General features: G+C 42.0%; 1 long non-coding RNA gene across 1 annotated transcript in view; it reads right to left on the reverse strand.

Annotated features, from left to right (window-relative positions):
* The window catches only part of LOC147581393 (uncharacterized), a 51,337-nt gene extending 42,874 nt beyond the window's left edge, over window positions 1-8,463 (reverse strand). The window contains exons 1-3 of the long non-coding RNA XR_015249865.1: window positions 6,541-8,463; window positions 5,982-6,099; window positions 329-4,438 (exon numbers count right to left, since the gene is read on the reverse strand). This is a non-coding gene — a long non-coding RNA (uncharacterized LOC147581393). The remainder of the gene's footprint in view (window positions 1-328; window positions 4,439-5,981; window positions 6,100-6,540) is intronic.
* Between the last annotated feature and the right edge of the window lie 9,823 nt (window positions 8,464-18,286).

Raw genomic sequence — 18,286 nt, forward strand, 5'->3', positions numbered from 1 at the left:
GTGTTTAGGTTAGATAAAGAATGGACACCTTTGAGAGAGGTACTGGCTTCCAGGTATGGAATGAATGAGTCCTAGGGATACAAGGGACAGCCAATGGAATAGAGTCAATCCTGTAATAATACTGTTGCGTGCTTTCACATGATAGCTACACTTGTGCTTAAATATAACATAATTTATAGACATATGGAATGACTACAATGTATGCCTAAAACTAATACAACAAATGTGTGAAAAATATTTCAATTAAAAGTCGACATCCTTTACACTCTCTTTAATTTCTCTTTCTTTGCCAATAAACTACCATTCCTGGGGTGCTTGGGTGGCTTACTTGGTTAAGCGTCCGACTTCCACTCAGGTCATGATCTTGAAGACCATGAGTTTGAGCCCTGTGTCAGGCTCTGTCCTGACAGCTCAGAGCCTGGAGTTTGCCTCAGATTCGGTGTCTCCCGCTCTCTCCCGCGCTTCCACACTCAGGCTCTCTCAAAAAAAGAAAAAAATTATAAATTATAAAAAAATTATAAATTTAAAAAAATCATTCCTAATTTAGAATCTGTGAAATTCCATTTATACCAGATTCTCTAACATCACCATCTTGATGTTGAGTGCTTATCTGAAAAGTCACTAATAATATCTTTGATGACACACATGTGACAAGGTCGGAATGCAACTTACAGGGAGCTACACATCTGTTATGAATTTACTGTATGTATCCTTGGCTAATATTTCCAATGAAATGTGCTTTAGGGATACAGATGGATGAAATAATGCCCATCAGTCATATAGGTCAAATTCCTATAGGACCATTATGCCTTCAGTTATTAATTGCCATCTCTTCAAAATTAAAAGAAAGCTGGGACAAGAAAGTGTTTGAATTTGATGTAAGAGAAGACTATGGTGTTTTAAAGGGTTCACCTACCAACTGGCATCCTCAGTTTGGCAGTGGACAGGAGGATAGCAACCCATGATCCTGATGCACACCGCTAGTTCCAGAGGGAGAATATGGACATTATTGTCAAGTACTTTTTATCAATATCAGCAGTTCAACTCTGCCAGGTCCAGACTGCCAGAACTGGGGGCAACACAATGCCTGATGCCTGGGATTAGAACATAAGGAAGGCCAGCTGGTAGGGGCGGGGGGGAAATCCAACAGGGCCTGGGGCAGTGAGGGAGATGGCTCTGGGTCACCTCCCCACAGGGTAGGATCTGGAGTTTACCTGCCAAAGAGCAGCACACTCTCCCTCAAGACATCCTTCTCCATGACAGAACATGAGACTGAGCCTCACAATTCCAGGAGAAATGAGGGATACCCATCTTTTCAAATGCAATGGCCTCTGCAAAGCTTGGTCCCAGGGATGTTGGAGTCTTGGAGTCACAGAACTCTGATGCCCATGATACCAGCCCTTTCTGCCCCAGCACTCAGAGCCACTTCATACATCCCCTCTCTCCTGGCCCATGTCACCCCGTCCACATACCTGAACCAGGTCTCTACTTTCCTCCTTGTACTTCCTCTTTGTCTGTTTCTCTCTAACCACATCTCTCTCTCTCTCTCTGATAATTCCTTTCACTCTCTAGGACTTGCCTAATTCCCCTATCACTCATCCAGGGTCTCTCTCCCTGCCTGTCTCTTTCTCTACCTCTCCACAGGCTTCAGGCTATGTACTCTGTGCATGCAGCCCTGTCTAGGAGCACAGGGCACTCCTGTCTCTCCCTCTATCCTGTCATGTTTCATCCCAGGCCCTGATCACAATGGAGGAGAATCCCCTGTACAACAACTGCTCACATTGACATTTGCTATAGCAATGCTGGCAGCATGTGGACAGCCAGACATTTACCCTTAGTGGCCCAGCCATGACCCAAAAGCTTCTGGAGGGCTGGCTGCTTCCCTAAGCTGGGAGGAAAAAGGGGCTCAGAGGGTTCAGGGTCCCTGGGGCAAAGTGGATTGGATTACATCTAGCACCAATGTACAAGGAGCCATATACTTACATCCAGCTCTCCTGGGTGGTGTCGAAGGAACCTATCTCAGACCATGGACCTCTGCCCTCCCCATCCCTCAATAAGGCAATGAGGGAAGCTTTATGGGACATCATGTGACTCACCACAAAAGTTGTGCCATTTTCCCCCTTGGAGGCCACCTGGATTGGTGCTATTGGGAGCAGCTGGTAAGATGCACAAGGACACAAGAGCTGAGTTAATGCAGTTAACTGTTCTCCTGAATCCATTCCTCACCATCAGAATAGAGCCTTTCCTGGAGACAGATACCTGCCTTGTTCATCAGCACAAACCTCATCATCTAGCACACATGCTGTTGCTCATGAATATCTATCTACAAATTAACAACCACCACCAGAGCTCCCTAAAGGATGTATCCAACTCCTCAGATGGAACTATAGATTCCTTCCAGGCAATACAAACCCAAAGAATGATCTGGTTTTTTCCACCAATACTGTACATACTATGTGTTTGTTAACTGCATATACAGGAACCCCAAAGTGTACACTTGATGGGGAATGAGTGTCGATTTTCCTGGAAGCAGAACCTGACACAGAAACACAACTGTGACCAGTGTATTAGGGGACATTAGGAAGGACACAGTGGAGGGGATGGGGTGGGCAGGGAAAGCATTCAGACCAAGGGGCAGATTAGACACCATCTCTAAATATATAATGACCACAGCTGGTTTGTAATGGTTCAGTGTCCTCTTCAAATTTCAAACTGACTGCCCTCTACATCAAGATGATTTTGAGTTATTGCAAAGGGATCTTCTATTATCCTCCATGTGTTTTGTCTTCTACAATACATCTATGGCCTTGGATGAGCCCATATTTGTGTGGCTGCATTTGTGTGTCTACCTGTAATGGAAGAAGATTATCCTCAGATCTTAGAGGTAGATCCCTGAATGTACACATTCTCCTGCTTATCTTTTCCTTCTTTGTAAAGAAGGACCTGAATTTTAATAGAAAACACACAGGGGTGTTTGTTGTATCTTTTGAAACAGGAATTGCCAATCTCCCAGCCTCAGGCATTATACCCTTAGTTTCATGAAATTGAATGAACATCTGTTGATGATCTTCTGTGTGCAGATACATTCATTTCCACCCTGAGAACAGTGAGTGCCCACTCATCCCATACATTTTACAAATTCCTTATGTGCTTAACCACCTCTTCATTGCACTGACCTCAGAGATCAACATTGTCCCTGCTTCTCAGATTACAAAGCTGAGGCTCTGAGATGGCCCCAATGAGAGCTGGCATTAGGGCTGAGACAGCAGGAACACACGCAAAGCCTCAGGAAATTGTGAGGGAAGTCTCTGAATTGAAAAACCTTCAGGCAGGGTGGTGAAAGCAGGTTCAGGGGTGCAGTGACAAGAGTCCAGCAGGGGCGTTTCCTGGTCAAACCGGAATTCCCCGCTAAGAGTCTGACTCAGGCTGAAGGCCAAGGAAGCCACACAGCTGATCTACAACCTTTCATCGCATTTAGTCTCACAGAGACACACAAATTTAGGCAGATAAGCATCCCATAAGAACCATGTTAAACTACAATTCTCCAGGGCATTCTTTCACACAGATCCAAAACCTTCAGAAAACCAAGGGAAACAACAGTCTTTATTTAGATGATGAACTAGGTGCACTTTGGCCACAATGACATTTCAGAGATGATACCTGCATGAACTGTCCTTGAACCCATGCAGCAGCTCTGTGTGGACCTCACGCTGCACTCACTCTCCCTGCCCAGGTTGTTGGCCCTACCAGGAATGACCTAAAACTCCATCTCACTGACTCCAACACCCTCCCCTCTGCACCATCTCAGCTCTTCCTCCAATTCATTCCCATGAGATTCATGTCTCTGTCTCTTGTACATGAGGACCCACTACTGGAGCTTCCACTATTGTAGATCAGAAGCCCCAGGTCATTTAATGCATGTGACTCTCTCCCCGTTAGGACACTTGAAGCCCCTGATGGTAAGGGTTTGCTTCATCCCTCACAGAGCCAAGAACATGGACTCTGTAAAAGGCACATCTGCAGAACTGATACACCTGCTTTTCTATGAAGATTCTTTTTTTCTCCAAAAGAGACACCTGCAGCCCAGCTCAGTATTAGAAAATGACACAGCCCAACATATGTATGTCCTAAGAAACTTGAGGCGTCTTAACAGTGTCCTCAGCCAGCAGCACCCTTGCATTGCAAAGCCTGTGAGGCCATCTCTACATCTTCTTAAAGACTCAACAAGACAGAAGACGAACATGCTGAACATGTCAACTCATACTGTTCAGATCATCTTACAAATTGTCGAGGTGGAGGTGGTGGGTCCTGTCACTGAGGACACCAAGGAGCTGGAGGTGGCTCATAGAGTCCATGAACAGTGATAAAGGGGATCTGTGCAGAAGGGCCTACAGGGTGGATCTGGTAAAGAAGGAGGACCTCTTGCATCCATAGGGACCTGCAGAACAGAAGTGACAGGTATGTTGGTATGACACACAGAAGCAGAACGCCCACAGGAGCTGAAACACAATGAAACAGGTGTTGGCACCTGGCCCCTTCTTCATTCACGGGTTCTAGTAGAACACAGCATCAGTGCCAGAAAACTCTACCCTCCCACGAGGTCCCACCTACAGCCTGAAGGTCCCACAAGGACCTCCTACGAGGTCCCACCTACAGCCTGAAGATACCAGATGGCATAAGGAAAAACTACTGTCTCCACACATCACTGCCCATGTTTACAAATGCAGAAAGCCAAGGGATCCTATTCTAGATCGATGGCAGTAATGCCAGTCTAATAAAGGAGCGTATTCCAGAGATTCAGGCATCTGTGTCCTGGACCCCTCTGGTTGTCCTCTTCCACCAGATCTGCAGACTTTTTATTTGCACTTTGAGAATAGACAGAACATGAAGGAATGAAAGAAAAGCCCAAAACCACACAGGGATTCAGGGCCACCCCAGGGTCAAAGCTCAACCTGCCATCCCATGCCTGTCCTCACTCTGCTTCCCTCCCTGACAAAGACATTTTCTGTGCAAGGCCAGGGAGACCTCTGAGGAGATGGAGATTCCTGGAGTCCTGCAGGGGGCCTAGAAATGTGTTTTCTGAGAGAAACACATTATCTGTGCACATTCATTGGTCCCAGGTATGTTTATATTAATTCACAGGTAATTCAGCTTTTAAATACAATATGAGTTGCAGAGCTATTTTGTCCAGTTGTAAAAGGGAGCTAGAAATTCTACACAAAAGAATGAACAGAAACATGTCTCAATTTCAGGTGTAAAACTCCCATAAGGCATCATGAGACAAAGTACCTGTTACAACTGCTCCCGGGACACAAGAGAACCTGCTCATATAAACACACCTGAAGACCTCTGTGAGGTACTGGCCCTGCAAGTAATCACTGATTCTCTCCCTTCACAACTGCAGATCCACGTACATTTTCGAGTACATGTGCCGCTTCTGAGAATTCAGAGTATTTCCACTTAGGGGACAACTGGAGAAATTCTCTATCACACATTTACCAACACAAAAGGACCAGTAATGAATTCTGAAATTTATCTAAGAACACTCAGCACTGCACAAATCACACAATATAAAGTTGGAAAGAGTTTTCATCTTTTCCAGTCACGAGGCTTATCGCAGACATTTGGAACAAGTTCATCGCCTACACTGAAATAAGAAAAAATGAAAATAATAATGATAATCCCATGTAAAGAAGGTGTGGAAGGAGTCAGACGCTCCAGAAGACTTGAGGGTGCAGTGAAGTGTCATCCTCATCAAGTTATTTCCACAGACACAAAGTGAGAGCCACGTGGTCCTCAGCCTCCACACACTTGTGGCTTCCAGAGCCACTAGCTAACATGACGATCTTAAACTGGAGAAGTCTGGAGGCTTGTGAGGACGTAAATCAAACAGTAAAGATACCAGAGGACATAGAAAACCAGACAAGGCCAGATAAAAGTTTCCAGAAAGCATTGCAACTGAAACGGGCAACAGAATTTACCTTGTCTTTCTCTGCATCATTGGTAGAGACACAACTGATATTCCCCATGGGAGCTGCGCCACGTCCTAGGTCTCATAGAGGATGGAGGTGGATGGAAGTTGATTCTGACTTGCATAGACTGTGTGGAAGAAAAACAAACCATCCGCAACATGTCTCATTGTATTCAATTCTTTCACACGTCCCGTACCAGCGGCAGAGAGTTTTTCAGGTGCCTCGGGTGACCCTTGAGGACAAGAGGGAGATCTGATCCCGTCCCTTGAGGAAGGTTACGTGACCCTGGTTCAGGTGTTTTTATAACTAATCAAGCAGCTGTGAACAGTTCAGGTTTCAACTAGCTATAAATAAAGTTAGGGGTGTGTCTAAGCCCTTAGAGAACACAGCACATGGTCTCTGTACAAGCTACATCCTAGGGAGTGCTATGTCTGTCAGCCTGTATAAGGCCTCTTTCCTTCTGTATCAGAGACACGTGTTACCCAGCTCACAATGTGGAATTGACTGCCCATTTCATGCATGTCCTGAGAAACTTGAAGCACGTTACAACGTCCTCACTCGGGCTGACCTGGAAGCCCTGTGGGGACATCACTGCATCTTCTCCAAACACTCAACAAGCAAAAAGACAAAACGTGTTTTATAAGTCAACTCATACTGGTCAGATCATCTTTCCAGGTGGTGAAGGTGGAGGGTGAGGTCCCAGAGGTCACCAGTTTGGAGAAGGTGGGAGTGGCCCAAAGCCCATGGATGGTGATAAAGGGCAGCCCATGGGGTTTGACATGGAGGGCACTTCTGGGAAAGGAGGAAATGTTCTGGAAGCCACTTTGACAGGCAGGACAGAAATTAAACTTTTGAGATGTATTAGGGTAAAAGGTGAAAAATCCAAAACCAACACTAACATAGCTGAACCCCAATGAAGCCGGAATGGTACCTGTCTCCTTCCCCTCCACCTGGTTTCAACAGGGCAGCATCAGTGCCACAAAACTCCACTCTTCCCACTGGGTCCCACCTAGAGCTTCTAGAGGTTTGAGGAGATAAAGCAGTGCATTGCTGGCAGCAAGCACGGTAGTAGTTGTGCCTGCAAATGTAGGGAAGGAAGTGGCTAGTCTTAAAGGATCAGGGGATAATTCCAGACTACTAAAGAAAGTCTGTTTCATACACACAGGCTTCTATTTCCAGGACTACTCTCCATCCAGCCCTTCACCACCTCAACAGCTCCGTCTTGGCATAATAAGAGCTGAAATGATGAGGAAGAATTTTGTGTCTGTACCATTCATTTACATCTTTAATCCATTTCAAGTTAATTCTTGGAGTGGTATAACATAAGGTGCTAAGCTTTATTCTTATACATGTGAATATCCAATTTTCCCAGCACTAGTTATTCAAGAGATTATTCTTCTCCACTGTGTATTCTTGACTCCCTTGTAAAATACTAGTTGACTGTGCATGCATAGGTTTAGTTTGGGCTCTCAATTTCTGTTCCATTGTCTTGTGTGTGTGTGCTTATGCCAGTAACATAACTGATTTCTTTGTGTTAGAATGCAGCTTGAAATCAAGAAGTGTGATACCTACTGTTTTGTTCTTTCTTGCATTGGCTACTTGGGGTCTTTTTGTAATTCCAAATACATTTTAGGATATGATTTTCTAATTGCATAAAAATTGCATCAGAGCCTTGATAGAGATTGCACTGAATCTCTAGACGGTTTTGGATAGTATGGACATTGTATCTATATTAATTCCTCTGACAGATGGACATGGGATGGCTTTTCACTGACTTGTGTGTTCTCCTGTTTCTTTCATCCAAATTGAAGTTCTTCCATTTCTCCACACAGGTTTTATAGTTTTCTGTAAAGAGATCTTTCACTTCCTTGGCTAAATTTATTCCTATTAAGTTTATTGTTTTTGATGCTATTGTAAATGGGATTGTTTTCTTTACTTCTTCTTAAATAATTTGGTTAGTGTATAGGAATGCTATAGAATTTGATATGGTGACTTTCTATTTTGCAACTTTACTGCATTTCTTGATTAGATATTAACAGGTTCTTTTACATTAAACTTTTTATTTCATTCATTTACCTTATTTTTTTTTAAGTCATGTTATTTGGGAATAGCTGACACACTATGTTACATTAGTTGCAGATGAACAACATAGTGACTGGACAAGTGTATACATTCTGCTATGCTAACACAGGTGTAGCTATCATCTGTCACCATGCATCGCTATTACAGTACCACTCTCTATGTTCCCTATGCTATATCTTCTATCTGTGACTTATTCATTGCATAACCAGAAGCCTGCATCACCCAATCCCCTTCACATATCTAGGGCATCCTTGTCTTGTGCCTGATTTTAGTGGATAATCTTTCACAATTTCACTATTGAGTATGATATTAGCTGTGGGCTTCACATACATGGTCTTTCTTATGTTGAGATATATTCCTTCTACACTGAATTTAAAGAGTTTTTTAGCACAAATGGATACCAAAATTTCTCATAATTCTTTTTCTGTGTCTATTGACATCATCACATGAGTTTCCTTTTTATTTTTTAAAATGTATTTATTTATTTTAGGTTAAATTTATTTATGTATTTCTTTAGTATTTGTTTTTTCAAGTTTTTATTTAAATTCCAATTGGTTAACATACAGTGTTATATTAGTCTCAGGTATAGAATGTAGTCATCCATCACTTACATACAACACCCAGTATTCCTCACTACTAGCGCCCTCCTTAGCCCATCACCCATTTAACCCATCCCTCTGCCCACCTCCCTTCTAGTAACCCTCCCTTTGCCATTTATAGTTAAGAGTCTGGTTTCTGGTTGATTTTTCTTTCATTCAATTATGTGAGGGGTCACATTTATTGATTTGTATTTCTGAAACATCCTTTACAGGGAAAAAAAACCTTCATCACAGTCAATGATCCTTTTAATGTGATGCTGAATTTGGTATGCCTGTATATTACTGGGAATTATTCATCTATATTCATCACGGAGATACTGGCCTATACATTTCTGTTCAGGTAGTCTCCTTTTCTGGCTTGCTACCAGGGTAATTCCAGTCTCATGAAATGAGTTTGGTGGTGTTCATTCCTTTTGAATCAGTGAGAGGACTGCTGTTAGTTTCTTCTACAAGCGTTTGGTCAAATTCACCAGTGAATCCACCTGGTCCCGGGTTTTTCTTCCCTGAGAGAATTTCAATTACTGATTCAATTTACTTGCATTGGTTATCTTCTTGTATTCATACAGTCTTCCTTTAATGGGTCTGTGCAAACGTTCTATATCTTCCTGATACAGTCTTGGTAGGTTGTGTGTTTCTAAGAACCTATCCATTTCTTCTAGGTAGGCGGCTTGCTGGCACCTAAATTGGCCATAGTCGCCTCTCTGTCTCCTTTATGTTTCTGTGGTATCAGATGTAATGTCTTCTCTTTTATTTATAATTCTTTTGAATTGGGTCCTCTCTCTGTCTTAGCATAGTCTATGTATAGTCTTGACAATTTTGTTTCACTCTTCAGAAAACCCACTTTTGGTCTTCTTCATATTTTCTATTGATTTCATGGTCTCAGTTTCATTGGTTTCCACTCTCGTATGTATTATTTTCTCCCTTTTGAGAACATTGGACATTGGTAGATTGTTGGGGTTTTTTTCTAGTTCTTTGAAGTTAAAGGTAGGTTGTTCATTTGAGTCCCAAATCTATCCTCCACGCATGCAAATCCAGTGACTCATCAGAGAAGCTTCAATAGGTCTTTCCTGTCCTATTTCTCATTCTCAGAACTCTGAGAAATAGAACCAGAAAATTTATTTGAAGACACAATAGATGAAGACTTCCCTAATGTGGGGAAGGAAACAGATCCAGAGCAGGAGGCACAAAGAACCCCCAATATATTCAACAGAAGCAGATCCACACCAAGTCATATAGTAATTAAAACGCAAAATGTTATAATAAAGAAAAATTTTAACAGCAGGAAAACAAAAGATGACAGTTACCTACAAGGTAAACCCCATAAGGTTATCACTGGATGTTTTCAGAAGAAACTTTGAAACCCTAAGTGAACAGTATGGTATGGCAAAGGTGCTGAATGGAAAACATCTGCAGCCAAAGAGAGTCTATCCAGAACACTATCATTCAGATGGAAGGAGAGATCAAGAGGTTCCCACATAAATACTAAGCGAGTTCACAACCAACAAACCACACCTGCAAGAAATGTTGAAGGGGACTCTTTAAGTGGTAAAGAAACACCTAAAGTGACAGTATTAAAGTGCAAACTACAAAAGCAATAAAAATGAGTATATCTGTAAAACATCAGCCAAAGTATTCACGATATGAAAGGTTTTGAAATATGACACTACATAGCTACAACACGGGGAGGAGAGGAGTAAAGAACTGGTTCAAACTTAAACAACTATCAACTTAATATAGACTTCTATATGCACAAGTGGTTAGGTACAAACCTAATAATAACCACAAATCTAACACCACTAATACATATGCAGAGTATAAAGACAAGCAATTTCAACTGCTACTAAAGAAACCCAGCAAACCATAAAAAAGAGAAAGAGAATAAAGGATCAGAAAGATTCAGAAACAACCAACATCAAGTAATAAAAGGACAAGTACATGTCTATCAACTACTTTGAATGGAAACAGAATAAATACTCAAATAAAAGGCACTGGGTGACAGTAGGAGCACCTGGATGGCTCAATCGCTTGAGATTTCCACTCTTGATTTCAGCTCAGGCTATGATGCCAGGATCATCGGATTGAGCCCCAATTGGACTCTGCACTGAGCATGGAACTTGTTTAAGATACATTCTCATTCAATCTCTCTCTCTCTCTCTCTCTCTCTCCCCCCCCCCCATTCTCCCCACCCTGCCCTCCCATGCCTGTGCTCTTTCTCTTCATAATAAAAGGCACTGGGTGAAAGAATGAATAAAATATAGGACCCATCTATCTTCTACCTACAAGAGACTAATTATAGAACTAAAGTATCAAAAGAAAACTGTAGTAGCCATACCTATATCAGACAAAATAGATTTAAAAATAAAACTGCGGGGCGCCTGGGTGGCGCAGTCGGTTGAGCGTCCGACTTCAGCCAGGTCACGATCTCGCGGTCCGTGAGTTCGAGCCCCGCGTCAGGCTCTGGGCTGATGGCTCGGAGCCTGGAGCCTGTTTCCGATTCTGTGTCTTCCTCTCTCTCTGCCCCTCCCCCGTTCATGCTCTGTCTCTCTCTGTCCCAAAAATAAATAAACGTTGAAAAAAAAAAAAATTAAAAAAAAAAATTGTTAATAAAAAAAATAAAACTGTAACAAGAGACAAAGAGGACACTATAATAACAAAAGTACAATCCAACAAAAGGAGAGAACAATTGTAATAATATATGCGCTCAACCGGAGAGGATCCAAATACACAAAACAGTGCAAAACTAAAGAACTGATAGTCATACAATCATAGTAGGGCACTTTAAAACCCCCAATGAAATCAATGGAGAGATCATTCCATCAGAAAATCAACAACGAATTAGTGACTTTGAATGATAGAGTAGACCAGATAGACTTAACCTATATACTTAGAACATTCCATCCTAAAACAGCACAATACACATTCTTTTCACGTGCACATGGAACATTCCCCACACTTGATAAGATATTAGGTCATAAAACAAGCCAGAACAAAATCAAACCGATCGACGTCATACCATGTGTCTTTTCAGACCACAATGCTATGAAAGTAGAAGTCTACAACAAGGAAAAAAAATCTGTAAAAGGCACAAAAACATGGAAGTTAAATAACATGCTCCTAAACAATCAATGGGTCAACCAAGAAATGAAAGAAAATCCAAAATGACATGGAAACAAATGAATATGAAAACACAACAATCCAAACTTCTGTAAAGCAGGAAACTGGTTTTAACAGAGAAGTTTATGGCAATACAGGTCTGCCTCAGGAAAAAAAAAAAAAACAAAAACGAATTAAACTCCATAACCTTATAACTATAAAAGCAGACAAAGGACAACAAACAAAACCCCCAAACAGCAGAATGAAGAAAATAATTAAAAGCAGAGGAGAAATAAATGATATAGAAATTAAAACTACAGTAGAACAAGGTAAGTGAAATTAGGAGCTGCTTCTATGAAAAGGACAATAAAATTGATAAGCCCTAGCCAGACTAATCAGAAAACAGAAATGACATATATAAATAACAATGACAGAGAACAACCAACACCACAGAAATACAAACAATTGTAAGAGAATATTATGAGAAACTATATGCCAATAAGCTGGACAAACTGGATTACATCATCAATTCCTAGAAACATGGAACCTACCAAAACTGAAGCAGAATGAAATTGAAAATTTGAACAGATGGTTTATTAGCAAGGAGACAGACTCAATAATAAAAAATCACCTAACAGACCAGGACCGGACGACTTCACAAGCACATTCTATCAAACATCTGAAGAAAAGTTGATGCCTATACTTGTCAAAATATTCCAGAAAATAGAACAGGAAGGAAAATATCCAAATTAATTCAGCATTACCCTGATACCAAAACCAGATAAAGACACCACGAAAAAACAAAACTACAGGTCCATACCGTTCACCATACAGATGCAAATGTCCTCAACCAAGATTTGGCAAACAGAATCTAACAACGTATTCAAAAAATAGTCCACCAGCATAAAGAGGGTGGTGAATGTAAAACTGAGGCAGGTCTATGAATCTCTGAATGAGAAAATGGGAAAAAAGAAATTTTTTTTAAAAAGTGGAAATGTATCAGACAGGGGATCTAAGCATCAATTTTCATAAAGACAAACTATCATCAGGCTTTTTCTTATAAAATTGATTCACAATGCTTGCTTCGTACAATCTTGCCCACACTGAGAAGTGCCTTGGTAAGTTCTTTGTCCAGCAGCAGTCTCAGAGAGATGCTGTGCATCAGCTTTTAATAAAAACTGCAATCAATTTAAAAGTATTTCAGTTTTTCACAAGTTCATGAGAAATTAGAAAACATGCCAAATCTCAACTGGAAAGGAGATAAGGTAACTAGTATGTTTTTAAGATATTATTGATGAGATTCCTTCCAACAAAGACAAGAAAGGATAACTGTAACCAATTCTGTCACAGGAATAATATGGAACATTCAAATAACAGGAGGTGCCTGACACAAGGTACCAGTCAGGTTTTCAGTTGTTTTCAGCGACTACAACACTGTTGGGGAAAAAATACCCACTGAAAATTAATAAAAGTGTATATGATGTGGAGGGCACATTGTGTTTTTACCTCTGGCTCTGGTTCCAGCAGGACTGGGAGAGTGGGTCCCAGCTGATTCTTCTAGAAGGTCCCAAGAGTCAACATTTGGGTGTCTTTACTTCCACACTGAATGCGACTCCTGTTCCTCCGAATTTGTGACAGGATTTCTCCCCCAAAACAATCCTGAATCTGGAACAAACCAACGTCAGCCTCTCTGATGTGGCATCGCAGGACCTCCTGAATCCACAGATCCTTGAGTGAAATACATCTTGTTCACATACCGGCATGGGAAATGAGGAACAAACCACGGAACAGCCCTGAAAATGCAAGGGACTGTGCTGCTCACTGACCATCCAGTGTTTCCTGGAAGTTGCCCAGCACCCCTCCCCAGTACTCAGCCCCACCACTGAGGAGACATCAAGTGGCTGGGAAGCCTCCAGAGTCTCCCCCAGGCCTGGGCGCGGAGCCTGCTGGAAACCCAGCTCTGGTTCTTTGCCCACACTCAGAGGCACTGGGTCCTCAGGAGCAAGGGAGCATTTCCAGCTCTGAGGCACCCTGGATCAGAAAAGCCTAATGGGTGCCTTCTCTGGCCATCGCTGAGCCTGCAGAGGACCGGCCCCTCCATGGGCATGCTGTGTGCGCTCCCTCTGCTGGCCACCGTGGGAATTCCTGCAATGCTCAAGGCCATGGCCGCTCAGCTGGAGGTACTGAGGGTGTAGCTTGTCCAGTTAAGCCTGTCCTCCAGATTGGGAAGGGTCTTAGTGACAGGGCCTGGGACACAAAGAAATCTTCTTTCTTCTTTTTACTGAATGAAGAATGAAACCGAATTTATTGATATAATGATATAATTTGTAATGCCTTAAGGAGCATTCCCAGAAATACAGACTGCAAATTGGCACATGCTGAATGAACCACAGGCAGTGGTGTTTACCATGAAAATACTTGGGTTGAATAAAAAATTGACACCCTTGAGAAAGAGATACAGGCGTCCAGCTATGGAATGAATACGTCATTGGGATACAAGGTACAGATTATGGAATATAGTCAATCTTGTAAGAACGTGCTTCATGCTTTCACATGGTAGCTACGCTTGTCTAGGTATATGGAGAGCATAATGTATACACACGGAATCACTGTGATATATGCCTGAAACTAATACAACATGGTTTGTCTACTATATGTCAATAAAATTTGACAATACTTTAACTTTCTCCTTCACCATTAAAATTTATTTCTAATTGAGAACATATGAAACTCCTTTTATACCATATTCTCTAATATCATCATATTGTTGAGAGCTTATTTTTCACGTTGTCAGTAATGTGTTTGATGACACAAATGTGACAAGGTCAGAATGCATACCTAGAGGGAGCTACACATCTGTTATGAATTTCCTGCCTCTATAGGGGTAATATTTTCAATGAAAAGTGCTTTAGGGATGAAGATGGATGAAATAATTTCTATCAGACTCATAGGTATATAATTGTGCCTTCAAATAATAATTGCCATGTCTTCACAATCAGAGGAAGTCTTGGTGAAGACATAGGTTTCTCTTTTCATGTAAGAGAAGGCGGTGGTGTTTTAAACTGCTCACTTACAACCCAGAATCCAGAGATCAGCAGTAGATGTAAGAATAGTAATGCACTATCATGTTGCACATAACTAGTTCTGTTGGAGAAGTGGAGAAAGTACACTAAAGATGGCTGATTGGACTAAAACAAACTCTGGTCTCTAGCTTAGAGACCCCCTCCTCTGGGTTCTTCTTCCTGTTTTTGCTGCACATTTGAAAACCACCCCTCACACACACACACAAATATGGAGGCTGATAACTATAAATTACCCTTCCTGCTCGCATTTGGGGCTCAGATCTTTGGAAACATATGGTCTCCTCTGAGCCTGCTGGTGTTAAATAAATCTCCAATCCACCAAGATCTCTGGGTGCCACTTGGTTTTCCGCCAGCGTTCCAGCCTGGTTCCATAACAAATTTGGTTCCCTGAGCAGGAAACCCAACCACGCTGGCTCATTGTTGCCACCAGTTTGGGAGAACAGCGAGGCAGTGACGGAATGAGGGATCACAAGGTAGAGTGAGCAACCTGCCTAAATATTGGCAGTCTCCTTCTCTGTCCCATTCAGGCCAGCACCTCTCCACCATTCCCACTGGACTTGAGGAGACTTGGCAGGTGAAGTCCTGGACCCAAAAGTTGGAACTGGTAAGGCTGGGGCCCAATCTAGTCAGACCCACTCGCAAGAGTGGAAGGGGGACCTGATCACTCCCCAAGACTTCAGAAGTCTCACAGGTAGGGAATCTATGGAAGGGAATATAATAACCTCTGGTGTGTATGTGAATGTACGATTCAGTCTAGCTTGCCTGCTGAGTTCGATTCTGTGGCTCCACGGACAGGCACCCTTGAGGTCCCCAGGGGCCCATGGAGTCTGAGTGGGCCTGTCTGTGATTCCATAATGAATGGCGCTAGGTCTGTGGTGATATCAGAATGGTTTCTGATCGTGTGTCACAGGGCTGGGACCTGTGGGGCTGAATGTCACCTGGGTTCCTTCAGGACATGGCCAGGCAGGCATCTGGCTGGTCTCCTCATTGGAGGGGGCGCCCCTGTCCCTCTGTCTTTGTGACTCCGCCTCACGAGAGAATTGTGGAGTCGGGATGGAGCAAGGAGAGCCCAGCAAAGGTTTTAGCTGCTTTATCCGGAGACTCACCCAGGGAGCCAAAGAAGCGACAGACTGCTCCCCTAATGTTCCCCTCTTCATGACACTTTAGGCTCCCCTCCCCTCCCCTGAGCTTGAAACTCCTCCCCCAGAGGGCTGGCTGCTGCCACTGCTGCCACTGCTGCCACTGCTGCAGCCACCCAGCCAGGGCGCTGCCACTGCAGCCACCCATTTTCCTCCCCTCCATGCCAGATGACCCTCCCCCAAAAGGCCCCGTGGCCAGATTGCGCCCTCGGCCAGGTGCAGGTGCTCTCCAGATGCCGGTCCACATCTGCTGATATCAAGAGGGTCTCAGGGAGATCACAACAGGGGGCTTATAAGGCCGTAAATATGCCTAGCAGCAAGGGGGGGAGGCCCAGAACCTCCTTAGCAAGGGGTCAATGATCCTACTGCAAGGGGAAAGGAATTAGAAAGAATAAGTGTGCCTACCAGGGAAAGTCCCAAAAACCCAGCGGATATCAGGAGGAACCTCCAGAAGAGGACCTTATTGGTCTAGCCGAGATAGAACCTGACTAAAAGGGGACACTGACTCTCTCTCCCTGTTCCTCTGCTTAATAGATGTGAGGGATTCTCCCTCGTTTCCCAGGTTAACAGCTATAATTGGAGCCAACTGTGGTTAGTCTACCTTGGGACAGGGACTTTAAGGAATATTCCCAAGAAGTTGTTGCTTCTGCCTTCCCCTCCCCCTCATGTTTCTGCACCAACTTGGGTATGGTCCTATACCATCCTCAGTGTCTCAGGCACCATCGGTTCCTCCTCCCACCATTCAAGTCAAGGAGCAAAGTGCACCCTCCTTGGACCACCCATTTCAGATAACTTCACAGGTGCTCCAAATGAAAATTGACAATGGGGAAGAATTGATTGATTTTAGGTGGTGAAACATATTCAATGTTTAAACTAATTTAAGTTTATTGGACCTGTCTTTAAAATTATCGGCAAAGGTCAAATAAGCTCATGTTATCTCTGTTGCAATTTGTTAATGACAGTTAATTTTCGTCTTTCTCAAAGTTTTCATGGGTAATTGTTAAGATAACTTTCAAGGTCCTTGGTAACCTGAACTTTCCAAATAAGATGGAATGCTAAAGCTTTGCTTATTGAACATAGGTTTGTGTTTTTAACTTCCTATTGCTGAGAAATTAAGGCTATTCGGACCTATTGGAAAATATGCTTTGTACTTAATTGGTTCATGAATTTACCATCTAACAAAATTCTGATGTAAACACCTCTCAATTGGTTACTATGTCCTCAGTTGGAGAGTAAGGTTTCCTAAGAGTTAAAATTCTGCTAAATGTACTTAAGACTGATGAAAATAAAGTAAGCAACTCTGTATGTAGGAAAATAGGAGGTATATAAGAAAGATATAAGGAATGGAAATACAGTTTCATTGAGGGTAGAAGAAAGTAATTTTGTCCTAAATGAGACTGGTTATTTGGAAAGAAATGGCTTTGGGACAAAATTTACAAGCAAAAGAATGTTATAGAAGGTTGAGATGAATGGAATTTTAAAAATACACTAATATGAGGTTGAAATCCTGCTTTTCTCTCTGCTCAAATGACAAAGTTTTCTTGAACTGTTGATCTGCCCTTGATAAGACAATGCAAACAAAGGTTTATCCCCTGGGAAAATCAAATTTTTAGGTCTCAACTGTATCAGGTCTGTGATTACATAGTTAAAATTTCTGAATGTTAAAGGAGCTAGGTTTTGATAAAAACTATATAATGCTATACATTTACCTTTGGGATATTTTATTGCCACTTTGGTTAAATATATAAAATTGTAAGATTTGTAATGACCTGTAATCCTATTTAGGATGCACCTATGACTTCTGGGGTTTTAACAAACTTCTCAGGATTTAAATGGTAAATGAAGTCTTCTTGACCAATTAGGCCCTTTTATTTGGGATGGGAAGTTACTTGGAAAAGCTCGGTCATACGATGGTAAACCTTAGATTGTATTGCAGAGGTAAATGCTGTAACTGCCTGAATATATGCAATTCCGAAAATTTTAATGTTTTGATATAAGGTGATCACTTAATATTCTGATTACTTGAGATGTTACGTGTCACAGAAAAAACCGAATTTCTTTGTCAATTGCATCATAATGAACTCTCATCAGATCTTTAACGATGTCTATTTCTGAGATTTTGCCATTTATAATTGTTTTTATTCTCTCACAAAACGTGTTTCTTCTTCAAGGAGATTTATAAAAAAGACTTTTTATAAATACAAGGTATTTATAAAGGGTAAACACAGGTATTCAACATCTTTCAGATTAATACCAAAATGGGTAAAAATTTCCAGAACTAAAAGGCTGTATTCAAATTGAACAAGAATTAGGAACAT

The sequence above is a fragment of the Puma concolor genome, chromosome B1 (assembly GCF_028749965.1).
Source record: "Puma concolor isolate L17-30 chromosome B1, mPumCon1.1.hap2, whole genome shotgun sequence".
NCBI classification, from domain to species: domain Eukaryota; kingdom Metazoa; phylum Chordata; class Mammalia; order Carnivora; family Felidae; genus Puma; species Puma concolor.